Raw genomic sequence first — 12,925 nt, forward strand, 5'->3', positions numbered from 1 at the left:
TAGTTTGCATTTATGAAACAAAACTGTTTTGAAATAAAGTTTGCAGTCAGTGAAATTGATGACTAGAATAACTTTTGGTGTTTTTTGACCTGCCTATATGATATTATTTGGCTATTAAGTTTTTCAATTACACACACACACACACACACAAACAGGGCTGTTATTACAATAAACACATCATTATTTCATATTAGTTGTCACAAAATTGCATTAAAATGCTCCAAAATGAGCGATGTGGCAGTCTAGAGGTTGGGTTTGTACCTCCTCCCTGTGTTCACTCGCCCACAGTCCAACTACATGCATGTTAGCTCAATTGGCCATTCGTAGCTGGTCATAGGTGGGAATGGTTGTCTTTCTCAATGTGTTAGCGCTGTGTCAGACAGGTGACCCACCTCTTGCCCCATGGCAGCCAGGATAGACTGCACCAGTGTTCACAACCTTGAAACAGTGGACAGAAAACCAGCTCAGTAATTCAAATAATCAGAGGTGTGTAAAAGCAGACATCTATCAGTTATATCTTTTGGCACACCAGTCATCAAAGGAGGCCTGTCCTTATTCATACACAACTTTAAGCTTTATTACAATTTAAATGACTCAGTTATATATGTTTACAGACTCTACACTGAATCCAGTGGAATCTCTGGATAACCTCTCTTCCTTGGGGTACATCACTCATCTGTAAAGGTCATATAGGTCCAGTGTTATCACTTACAAGTCTACTTTTAGACATGTTACGCTTTAATAGAGTATTAAAAACCATGTACAGACACAAAGTTTTCATTTGTTTAGTTAAATGTTACAAACTTTGAGGTCCAGTCCTCACCCCTTCCGGGTGTTTGTAGCTAATGTAGTAATAAAGTTTCCATGACATGACAGTCCTAACAGAGGTGAGATTGGCAGCAGTTCCACTGCAGCCACTTCCAACAATAAGGGAATTTTGTGAAAGTAAGGACACCCTGATTTACAGGTTTTAAATCTTTAATAATAACACTTATTGGAAATGAACTCAGAGTCTTATTTCCTAATGATGCACTCAGAATTATGTCATTGTATAAGTGCTTACCCTAACCTAACTCAGTAATGTGCTGGCACAATCACCCAAAATGTTACCAAGAAAAGGGGGTTTGGTGTCAGGCAACACAAAAAGTTTAAATCACACCTGCTTTGCATGTGATACCATTACATTCCACCAGAAGGCCGAACACAATCCTAAAACTCTGATGGTTTATGATATTCTTATTACAACATGCTGATGTCAGCCTTTTTTATTACAATGCGATGATATCAACAGTTTTTATAGATTATTAATGCTGATGTCAGCATTGGTACTATGGAAATCTAGTAGTGTATTAATCTTTGTGTGTTATTGTGAATTCATACATTTATGTGTTGAAAAATCAATGTTCTACAGATCTCAAAAAAAGAAAATGCTTATGTCGCCCAATGACATCAACATAATCTATTGCTTTACATTTTGGGCATCATCCAATGGAAACCACCTGACCCTGACCTTTGACCTGTGACACTGAAGAATTACATATTGAAATGCTTTATTTTATTATCTTTGCACATATGGTCGGAGCCAAATTGGCTGAAAACTTTGGCTTCTATAAGCTGTAACGAAAATGAGGTTTGAAGATATATTCATGCATTGTGTGAATATGCTAAACTTTATAGCACCAGTGTGATCTTGTAGGTCTTTCTTTTTTTAATAAAAAGTGTGCTGTACAGTTCTCTCCGTGCCCTTTCATATGGTATATGACTCAATAGTATATTGATGTGAAGTTTGAAGACAATATTTTAAAAAGTGGGATTATTGATTTTCATATTTGCTGTAGATCACTTTGACTTTGACCTTGAACATATTTTCAGGAAGAATAAATCAGCTCTGGCTGTTTTTGGTTTCTACCATCACACAGAATTTAAAAATGATATCTTGAAAAGTGTTAACTGCGAACAAACAAAAAGACAGACAGAGCCGATTACATGCTACCTGCGTGATTATGGAAATTAAGTTTAAAAAACAAATTCCCCCGCTCACTCTTATTTCATCTTGTTTTCAGAATAATCGCATTACATTTTTTCTAAAAGTACTGAATAGTTCCGCTGTACATGTGTTTGAGTTTATAGTTCATGCACTTTCCCCACTTAAACTTAATCCTGAGTTAAACTTAATCTTGTTTCTGAAATAAATAAATAAAAATAACAGGTGGGTGAAAATCCCAAAGCCATCAACATCATCTGTTTTGCGTTGACAGGCGTGGCAGTGAAAGGGTTACGAGTCACATGGTAGCGGGTGGTATTATCAGCCCGGGGCTGTAGAAAAAAGAAGAAGAAAAAAACAGAAAGTCTATCTGGAGAAAAAAACTGAGAACAAAGAAATCTGTCTATATAAGTTGCCCCAGATCCTGCAGCGGTGTGACTCCGGGCTCTGCACTCCGCAATCAGCTGCGCCAAAAAACAGCTCTCCTGTGCACCACCACCACCACGGCTCCGATGGCTGCAATGATGCGGACTTCTCTGGTCGTGTGCTGCTGTGTTTTTGCGCTGCAGTACTTACAGGTCATGCTTTGTCTTCCAGCGCGGGGGTCCAGCAGGTACAAAGAGGCACCGGTGAGTTGGAGCACGCCTGTTTTTTCCCCATTTTTGTAACTTGTCGCCGAGTGGAAGCATCCGTGCTTTTGCAGAAGTTTGTAAACTTTGAATGAGTCGCGGTGGTTCAGCTCTGACACTGTTGCACGAGTCAAACATGACTTGTTGCTTTTCATTTTGAAGGACTGTGCAGTGTTTGCTTTCTTCATTCTTTCTGCTGCTACAATCGGCCCCAACGCCCCCTAAAACACACACGGACACATGTGCACACAGTCGTGCACAATAGCCCGCTTTACCGTGCAGACTTTAGAGTCTGCTCCAGAATAAACACGCTATTAATTGTTGCATAAAAACGGCTTGACTTGAAATTACTTCCAGGTTTTCTTACGTGTTTCTCCAGCTGCAAAAGTGCTCGCACGTGCACGCGCGTGGCTTTCAATCGTCACGACCAATGACCCTTGTGTTGTAATTAAGAAAATGGCTATTTTAGGGGCGCGCAGCAGTTGACCTGTCACTGTAATTAGCCCGAGAGCTGCTCTTACTTTGAAGAAATTACTATCATCACTGTTTACTTTTTGTCTGCTCAGCAGCAGCATCCACGAGCGTGACTGCAGCCAAACCTGACGTCTTCTGCATTGCATGCACGCAGGGTGACAGCAGAGTGTTTTGGTTTTGACTCGGATGTAATGAGGATCTGATGGTTTCGGAGAGAGAGGGAGAGAGAAAATTAAGGTTGCAGGGCTCCTGCAGTCTGTCTGCAGGGCAGGAAGCTGTAATAACAGCTCTTAAAGGCATTTTGTCAACAACACCATAAAAGTGAGGGGTCCTCCATATGGCCCCGGCATGATGGCGTCTTTCTGTCATTGTCATGTGCTGTGGTGGCTTTTCTAATTTAGCAGTTGTTTGGTCTGTTGCCATTATGGGGGACTTGACCACATGCTGCAGTCTTGTTTAATGTAACTATTTATTCTAGCATTGTAATTTAAGATTCAGCTATGTTTACTACTCCTTTAATCCGTGTTTTTGCTTACACAGCTCCTCCTGCATCACGTGACTCCTTTCTAGATTATTTAACTGTTATTTACTCAGTGAAGGCCTGTTTAACATGGATGCTTGTTCTAAGGAATGTCCTGTTTACAGGTATACAGCAAAAACGCATTTTATCAAAACAATCTGGCAGCTCGCATATGCAGTTACAGAGAAGAATGTAATCCTTACCCGGAATAATGATTACATTCTTCTGATTACAAGTTAACAAGAATTTTTTTAACCTATTTTTAGATACTGATGTGTAGAGTAAATAATGTGCATTATGTTTTACACACAGTGCAATTTGGAGAAAAGTTGCACAGCACAAGATGTAAAGATTTCCTGACAAGAGATTTCCAGAGAAATAAGAATACTTTAAGGCAAGTGTATCTGTCAGCTGGGAAATTAACAACCAATTGTTTCATGAGAAATGCAATGGCGAGTTTTGAACTCTAAAGCAGGGAAAGCTATTCCTGTAAAGGTCTTAATCCAAGCTCACACCAGGTCCTTGATCAGGTGAGAACATGCCAGGACTGGTCTACCATAACAGCAAGCTAGTTTGGTAGCAGGTTCATACACTTTGTTGGACGAGTCTTCAGAACTCGTGCCAGTGACTGCTGCCCTGGCATGATCTACTGGTATGGTTGGAATACAGCATTTATAAATATGTTGTCATTGGTTTCTAATTGCCTGTAACTCCGACTGAGCTCTTGATAACTACACTGGTAGCACGTCCTCTCCCTAATATTTATCCTGGAATGAGGGCCTTTTATTTATTACCAGGAAGTGATATTTTTCAGGCACGCACAACATAAACAGATTTCACTCATATCTGTTATGTGTAGTTATTTAAGAATTAAATAAATTAAATTATATGACAATGTAGCTTAAAAATAATCTGTTTTATTTTTACAACAAGATTACCCATTAACACTCTGCCTGAAGCGGCTCAGGGCAGCTGGTTACTGTGTTTGTGCCAGTCCAAACACAAGGAAGTTGCAGAGTGCCCTCTGGTGGACAAACTATGCAACATCAGCTCATTATATGTTTGAATGGTGTTTCTCCCGGCTCTTTTTTTACATAAAATTTTCCTTTTTCAGCTGTTACAAATACTAACAGCGATATCAGCAAATACCATCAGCAAGTAAAGAGTAGGGTCCAATTCTTCAAAAATTTCTATACAATCTGAGTACTTTTTGCAACAAGCAGACAGAATACGTTCATTGCTACACAACTGGAAACTAGTCTAAACAGTCATATAATCTTTAAGCATTTTCAACATTCAATATTTTAAGTTAAACCAAGAAGTAACTTTCTAATGGCTGTTTAGGGTGCAGTAAAATCAAGAATTCAAGTGAAAAATTAAGATAACATGAATCTACTTACAATAATAGAAGATACCCAGTATTTCTTTTCTAGTTTTCTTAATAGTAAACAAGATTTTTTATTTAAGCAGTGGAGCAGTATTGTCTAAGACAGGAGAGCTGGTATCCATGATCTGATGTCTGCTCTACTTTATGGTAACTTCCTTTCATTGGAAGAGGCAAGTTCTTTAGCCACACTTTTCTCCCACTGAATTACAGGAGACATTTAGGATGATGTAAAGAGGACGGTTCAGCAGGACCTGATTACAGCTCAAAGTGTGGGGTCTGGGTTATGCATATCTTTGTTACTGACTGCATGTTACTGCTAACTTGCTATCCAAGCCCCATTCCTAATCAGTCAGTGCTATAAAGGATTGTATTTTTTTCCATTATAGAATCTGATTCTTCAAAGCACTCTATGGTTTGTTTGATAGCACAAAGTTGAAAATGAACATGTTTTGCTATGAAATACTTCTCTAGATGCTTCTGTGACTATCACAGATGCTGGGCTTTGTGTAGCTTGTTTGACCCTCAATGCCGTGTCAAATTATAAGACGAGAGATGATTCAGCATTGAGGTGACAACATCCTATAAAGAAGTCTCGCTGCTCGGAATTTGTTTTCATTTTTTCTTTTTGTTTTTTTGTGCTTTGTCACACATTTTAACTCCGGTGATGATTTACGTGAAGAATAAGCAATGGTGGAGATTAGGGCCTGTAACACGCTGCATTTGTCATGTAGAAAATTGTCTGACCCCAGTTTGCAAAGACAGGAACATACTTTACTTATTTCCAGGTCTATATATTTTTTTATATTTTTTAGACTGTTTGTAGAGTAGCTTAGCATGATTGATAGTTCAAAATAATCCTTAATTTAGTGATACCACGTACCAGTCAGACTTTTTCCAGGTCCAACATGATTCATAGGCTTTGGATATCTGCTGAAACTTATCACTGATACAATACCAGTGCTAAATGATAAACAGGCAGTGTTCTTCGCTCCGAGGAAGATACTTGGGGATAGTTCTTTTATGAAAACAGGTGAAATGAAACAATATTAATTAGTCATGATGACAGCCAGGCTTAAAGTCGGTCAGAATGACCTTAAACAGCATTCCAGCACAAAAACAGAACATGAGAGGAAGATGAGAGATTATTATCAAAGGTGAGGCTGCTCAGCAAGTGAAAGTTGGTAAATTGGGAAATTAAATCTTACATGTAATGTTATAATTGGTTTTATTAAAAAAGAAAAACAGTTATGCATGATGTGTTGCTGAATTATGTTTTTGTGAAATGGCCTGTTTAGTGGTCAGTACTATGATGAATTTACTGCGATACACTATGTTGGACTGGTGCAGAGAAGGCTGTGGTGTTCATGGTCAATGTAAGGCTGCATCAAGGGTAACAGGCATCCATCCATCTTCTTCTGCTAATACCAATTCAGGTTCACTGTTGAGTTTGAGACCATCCTAGTGGCCATAGGGCAAGATGCAGGGTACAACCCAGACAGGACTAACACATACAGAAAACCATTCATGCTCATGGTCAATTGAGAATCACCAGTTAACGTAACCTCATGCATGTCTTTGGGAGGAAGCCAGAGTACCAGGAGAAAACCCTACAGACACAGAGAAAACAAACTCAGGAATCAAACCCATAACCTTCTTGCTGTAAGGCAACAAGCTTCTCACTGCACCACCATGCTGCCTGGTTCACATGCAGTTCATATTTAAGGAGATAACGCTGGTTAGATTTACCCACCAAATTCTACCTTATATACTCGGTCTTTAGAAGTCAGTGATAACTCTCAAAACATTTGCTTACATTTTGTCGAGTACAGCTGGCTAAATCCACAAAGAGCAGTGAATATTGAGTGAGCAGCACTGGTCAGCTGATCACAGCCTGACATGTTAACCTGCCCTGCTGTTGTGCTTCCATTGTTTTGAATAATTTCACATATTGTTTTCCACATTCTTTCAATTCTTTCCTCTTTTTTAATTTAAAGTAATCAGACATCAGATCACTGCAGTGTTGTTATGACTATTGTCACGGTGTGAAAAATATTGCCTTACTAGCAACACATTGTCAGAACTATGTTACAGCTGTGACGAAAATGCTTTTATGACTCCTGGTCATTTCATTGGAAAGTGTAATCTGCAGTGTTGTCAGTTTGTTTCTCTGTTTTTTGACAACAGAGTGAGCGATCACACAAGCCCGGGCAGGCCCGTGTGTCTGTGGCATTCAGGGCAGTGGGATACATAGCGCCTGTTTTCTCTGGGGTAAGGGGGCCGTAAGAGCTAACTGTTTGCATTTCGCTTTTGTCAGTAAAACCGGAGTGCCCCTTGGTTTTCCCGGTCTGTTTTTTTCCATCACGTTGATGCCATTCAAGCAAAGGGATTGGCCGGGGAACCGTGAGAGCAATGGTGACATCAGAGCCAGCCTAGGTTCCCATCAAGCGGATCTGGGTCACAGCTGCAGCGGGCTCAAATTGTCGAATGAGACACCACAGGAGGGGGATACACTTAAAAAGTACATGCACCCCTCCTTAATACAGCTTTTGTTATTTAAGAGGAGGAGCCTCATTCTGAATCCTTTACTGACAAGGTGAGAGGAGGTGGATGGTATCAGACCTTTATATTTCCAGTTCAGGTTGCTCTACTGACTGAATGCAATGTCTCCCAGAGAATTACACTGTATTTGTGTCTGTAGTGGGGCAGTAGGTGTGCACATGCAAGGTCTGACTCCATACTCTTGGACTGTTGCTGCAGGAGGTAGTTTCACTTTGCAGCCTTGGTGAGCTCGTCATAGCGGCACATGAACCAGTTGCCCACCTGCAGCAGTTTCTGGTTAGATGCAAGTGTAGATGCAAGAAAGCTGGATGACATCAAGGATGTAGCCTAACCAGCGTGCCTCGAGGTAAACATTTTATGGAAAGGGTTGGGGGGAAAAATCGATATAGCAATGGTATCGTGATATTTTGAGTGGCGATACAGGAACACCAATTATCATTATTTTATTCAAATATTCTGGGATTACTATGAATAAGAGGGCTCGTTTCATTCATCACATGTATGAGTTAATGTTAGCAAATCTGCATTAAATCGGCTCAATGGAAAAACCTCCAACACAGAATTCTGGGAGTCGGAGTTCTGGCTGAATTGTAGGGCATCAAATACGTATGTCACAAAATGACACCCAAATCAGTTCAGAACTTTTATATAATGTGTTATTTATAGATTTTTTGGTTGATATTTTGTCCGTCTTGGTTCAAAATAAACTAGAACTAAATGAAATTAGAGATTATTTATTTGTTTCTAAGTGAGGAAATCTACAAATTCAGCGAGGCATCAAAAAATAATTTCCTCCACTGTAATCACAGACTGATATCAGACAGACTCCATCTTTAGTCTTTAGGTGTTAGTGAAAAAAATAACTGAAATCAGATAACTTTATCTTATTAGATAAAACAGGTAAAGACAAAGTTTTACTTTGAGGACATAATTTGCAGTTGAAAAAATGTGATTAAATAGTAATTCGCCATAATGCACTCAGCATGTGAGAATATATTAAAAATCGCAATAATATGGCACCGAGAGGGAAGCGTTGCAATAATATTGTAATGTGGGAAGAATCTGTTGATTCTCACTTATAAAGTATTCATAATAAAGTCTTTAAGATTCTAAGATGGATTTATGGATTTCTGTCTCAGGTGTTTTGTAGGAGCAGGTCTCACCTGTTGTTTTGTTGTCTTAAACTAAATAAAGAACAACTGAAAACTCAATTTACACAGTTCAAGCAGCACTGCTCATGCACCCAAAAAGGTTATGAGTGCATAGGCTACATATAAAAGTATATATAGCGACTGTATATAGTGATGTCACCCACTTGTTTGTATTGGCATGCAGCGTTTCAGGTTGGTGCTAGAGCTCAAACTGCATTACTGTAAACACAAATCTGTTGAACAATTTTGTATTTGGATTTTACGGTGGATTTTACTGGTCCAGTCCCCAATAAAACTTGAGCCTGATTAATCTGTGGTAAGAACGTGACCAATCAATCACATCTGTTAGACACAGCGCATACGTTCTCCTCAAGAGTTAAACATCTTTTGGTGCTAGATGTGCTGTTCGTTCTGCTAGAACCGTACACCAAGTAGTCGTGACTGATGCAGGCTGATGTTACTCAGTCGGTGGTGAAGTTCTGTAATTGTGAAGCCTTGAGCACAGCATTTTTGCCATCGCCATCTTGGTGTTTTGAAATCAGATGTGATGAGCGAGGGGCGAGAAACAGGGCACTGCACATGCTCATTGGCTAATAATTTGTGATTGGTGAAATGGCAAAAAAAAAAATGACCACAGTCGTCAGGGAAGAGTTTACAGAGCTCATGGATCACATGAGCTGGAGTCATGTCTCAATGAAAGGTGATGCCCCCCACTGGCTGGTAAAAAGACTGCAGTTGTGATGCCCTTCCCTATTGGCTTCACTTTTCAGGTCTGTAGGCTACGTGCATCATTTCTACTGTCTATGAGCAAAATTATAGAAGTTTGCACAGCAGTAGTAGTAGCATCTAGCTAGAAAAGAGGAGGAGAAGATTGAAGGCTGAAAAGCATAACAAAGATTTTAAAGATTTTTAACCCATAGCAGCTCAGAAACAGGAAAGGAAAAGAATTCAGGTAGCATGACATAGCTACTGAAAAGGCCACTGCTTATTGGACATCCAGGACTCTTTAATGTTATTGTTTAAGTTCAGTTAGTTTCTGTAGCTTAGAGCAATGCTCAGTTAAAATTTATTTACACAACAAAAGTTAGAAACACAGTATCAGAGCAAGATCAGCAACAGCCAGTGTGCATGCACTTAGCAACAGCGGGGCAGAAGAACCCCCTTTAAACAGGAAGTTTGGTGCCTTGCTGCAGGATTTTTCCCTTCTCTGGAAAGAAATCCTGTTAAAACTAGTCCAGATGTTGAAGCCTTGTACCTGATGTCCTCACTTTAACTCTGGCACGTCTTACTTGTGTCGTTTACTTTTCTCTAAAAGCCGAATAGCAAATCACACCACAGTAACCTTAAAGAAAAGCCAGGGCAGCCTGATTTTCCTGGTAGCTGGCTCTCCTGGGGTTTTTCTCTAATTAATAATCACAATCAGCAGTGAAATCATCCTGCGGCCAGGCGAACAGGAGATCTGCGAGTCTGAGGTCATATGAGGAAGCGTTTTTTTTTTTTTTTTTTTTCTTGACAGGAAAGATAAGAGATTCAAGCAGATGCCCAGATGGTTTGTATCACCTTCAACTGCCGGGTGTTTCTGATTATCAGAAGATAAGTTGGATTAGCAAAGTAAGAAGGAAGATAACAAAGTATTTCTTGATGAAAAATTGTTATACTCCCACCATCCCCACCCCCCATCTAGTACAATAAATGTTCTCCTACTGTAAGCAATCCTTTTCCCCGTTGTTTCAGTAAGAGCACACCCTTTAAAATGAATCCTTATCTGTCTCCTCAAGTAAACACTCACTTATGACTTACTTCCTGTTATCCGGATTAGGTTTAGACTGTTTCTTTTGGATACTCAGATATCATGTTGATGAAAAAATCTTTATACTTCTTGTTTTTCTGCCATAAAAAAGACCATTGTTTGAAGCACTGGCAGCATCACCTGTCGCCTCTTTGAAACTTTTTTTTTCACTTCAGACATCGACGCACCCTGGGGTCCTTTTCCTTTTCACCAGTCTGTGCTACTCTCTGAGTTTCAAGAAGATGTTTTCATATCAAATTTTATAATTTCCTTTTTTTATGTAGCCAATTTCCTTTATACTTAAGCTGCAGTTATAGATTTCCTACGGTCCTTATTCAAAACACATGTTGTGTGGACGTAATTCACTCTGCTGTACTGAAGCAAAGGGTCTATTAAAAATGTGACTTTTTCAGAAGAATCTCCCCCAGATGCATTTTTTAATAAAAACAATGTCTATCATAAAACTACAGTTAACAAATCTGAGAAAATATATACAATAAATCTTGAGCCACCCCTTATTTCTTTATATTTTGCTTCCAAGGAGACTGGCTGTCTTTTCATTTTTAAACTCTGTCTATAAATCATTGAAGCATAAAAAGACACCTAATTTAAGGGATGAAATAATGTTGTGTCTACCAATAACAGACAACTGAGCAAAGTAATAATTTCAAATAGTATTTTTTAGCACTTTGTTATAGCAACTCGTCACAAAAACACATTTCCCCCCATTTCTTTAGCTGAATCTATGAAAAATGCCAGCGATAACACAGTTTAAATTAGGCATAAAATAGTATACTTTTCATGGTCTTATGGAGTGTGGTTCAGATGCAGAGAAAAGTACAACAGTGAGTATCTACGCTTGTGCTTTTTTGGTTGGTAATTGTAACATTTTTACTGTGTTAGACTTTTTTCAGTATTTTAGAGATGCATTTCTTGACTCCAGCTGTGTTTGTTAGCGTTTGAAAGTTTTTGTCTGCTGTGATGTTGAAATAATTATATAAATAGTATGAAATTGAACAGAAGAGTTAAATTTGTAATAGGAACTCTCCTTCGATCTGTGTCTATGCTCTGTGTCTATCAAAGACTATACAAAAGGACACTAAGGAATGTCAGTGGCCCAGCAGAAACCTGGCTTTAAAATTTAAAGTTAAACCAGTCATTAAACATTCACAAAAAGCTGAAGTATAAACATGTAAATTAAAGTCATCACAGGTACTTTCCTCTGGTAATTTCTTTCTTCAGTTAAAAAATATGAAGTTGGAATAACTACTCCAGAAGTAGTTGCATGTGCTTTCACTAACAGCTTTCCCAAATGTCTGTAACATATTAACTGAAGGACCTCTCTGCTCGTGTGAAGATGTGCTGTGGATGAAAGTGTTTTTCTTCTTCAAACGAGTGGAAACCATCTCCCTGGAGGTTCTCTGTCACATCAGTGACCCGGCGGGGGTTGCGGTGGATTTGTTGTCAGACTGGAGACGCTCTTCAGACGCACCGTGCACAGACTTGTCTCTCTGTGCTCTCTAAATACCTCTTGCAGATCTCCTGCACTGCTTCTTGCAGATCTTGTCAACACTGTAACCAGAAGCTAGATGTGTCCGTGCATGTAACGGATGACCCCCTTCGCAGCCACCATCGCACACCCCCTCCACATGCTCTCAGCGTGAGAGAGCATCTTCTAGGCCTTCGGGCTTTTTGGAGATTTCGTGTCTCATCGTTAACTTGCATTCTCAGCAGAAAGTGACAGATTAATTGTCCTGAAGGTAGTTTTTCATTTCTTTCTCAAACATCATCACACACTCTCCTGACAGGATTTCCATTGTCTGTGTGTGCGCACCTGCAACACCGAAGTCTCATCAGCAAAGTTGTGGAGGTGGCATCAAACAAAGCGGTCTTTCATATAACTGGGCTCAACCTAAAATGTTGGTAAGACAGAACACGTTTATCCTAAAATATTCCCCCAAAAAACTCATTGTTTTCCAAAGATTCTTCTTTTAGGTTAAATATATGCTGTTTGAAGCTGCACTCGGAGTCTGAAATTAACTTTTTATCTGCTGAAGATTAAAAATCCATCAGCTTGTTTTCTAACTGGGAAAAATAATACATCAGACTCTGTTACACTGCATTTCATCAACGACATCGGCTAAGATATTATCTTGAGTACAAACTTAAACTTGCAGAAAAACAAGCAAGTTAAAGTTAAAGCTCAGTAAACGAAGCTTGAAACCAAAACACATTTAGGTGAAGATAATACCTGTGCTTGGGTTTAACCTTGAACGTCAGTGAACCTGTTAAGAATCAGGCACATTTATGACTGCGGGGTCACGCGGGTCAAACAATCCATTTGACACACAGCTGGGGAGGCTTAGTCTTTAACAGGATTTCTTTGAAATGACCAAGCAGCGCCCCCCACACTCCAACCCTGTGTACCCAGC

At 39.4% G+C, this 12,925-nt stretch overlaps 1 pseudogene; it reads left to right on the forward strand.

The window, feature by feature from the left end:
* The first annotated feature begins 2,408 nt into the window (after positions 1–2,408).
* LOC134639346 (stromelysin-3-like) overlaps positions 2,409–12,925 on the forward strand; it is a 45,920-nt pseudogene continuing 35,403 nt past the window's right edge.

The sequence above is a fragment of the Pelmatolapia mariae genome, linkage group LG12 (genome assembly GCF_036321145.2).
Source record: "Pelmatolapia mariae isolate MD_Pm_ZW linkage group LG12, Pm_UMD_F_2, whole genome shotgun sequence".
Taxonomy (NCBI): Eukaryota; Metazoa; Chordata; class Actinopteri; order Cichliformes; family Cichlidae; genus Pelmatolapia; species Pelmatolapia mariae.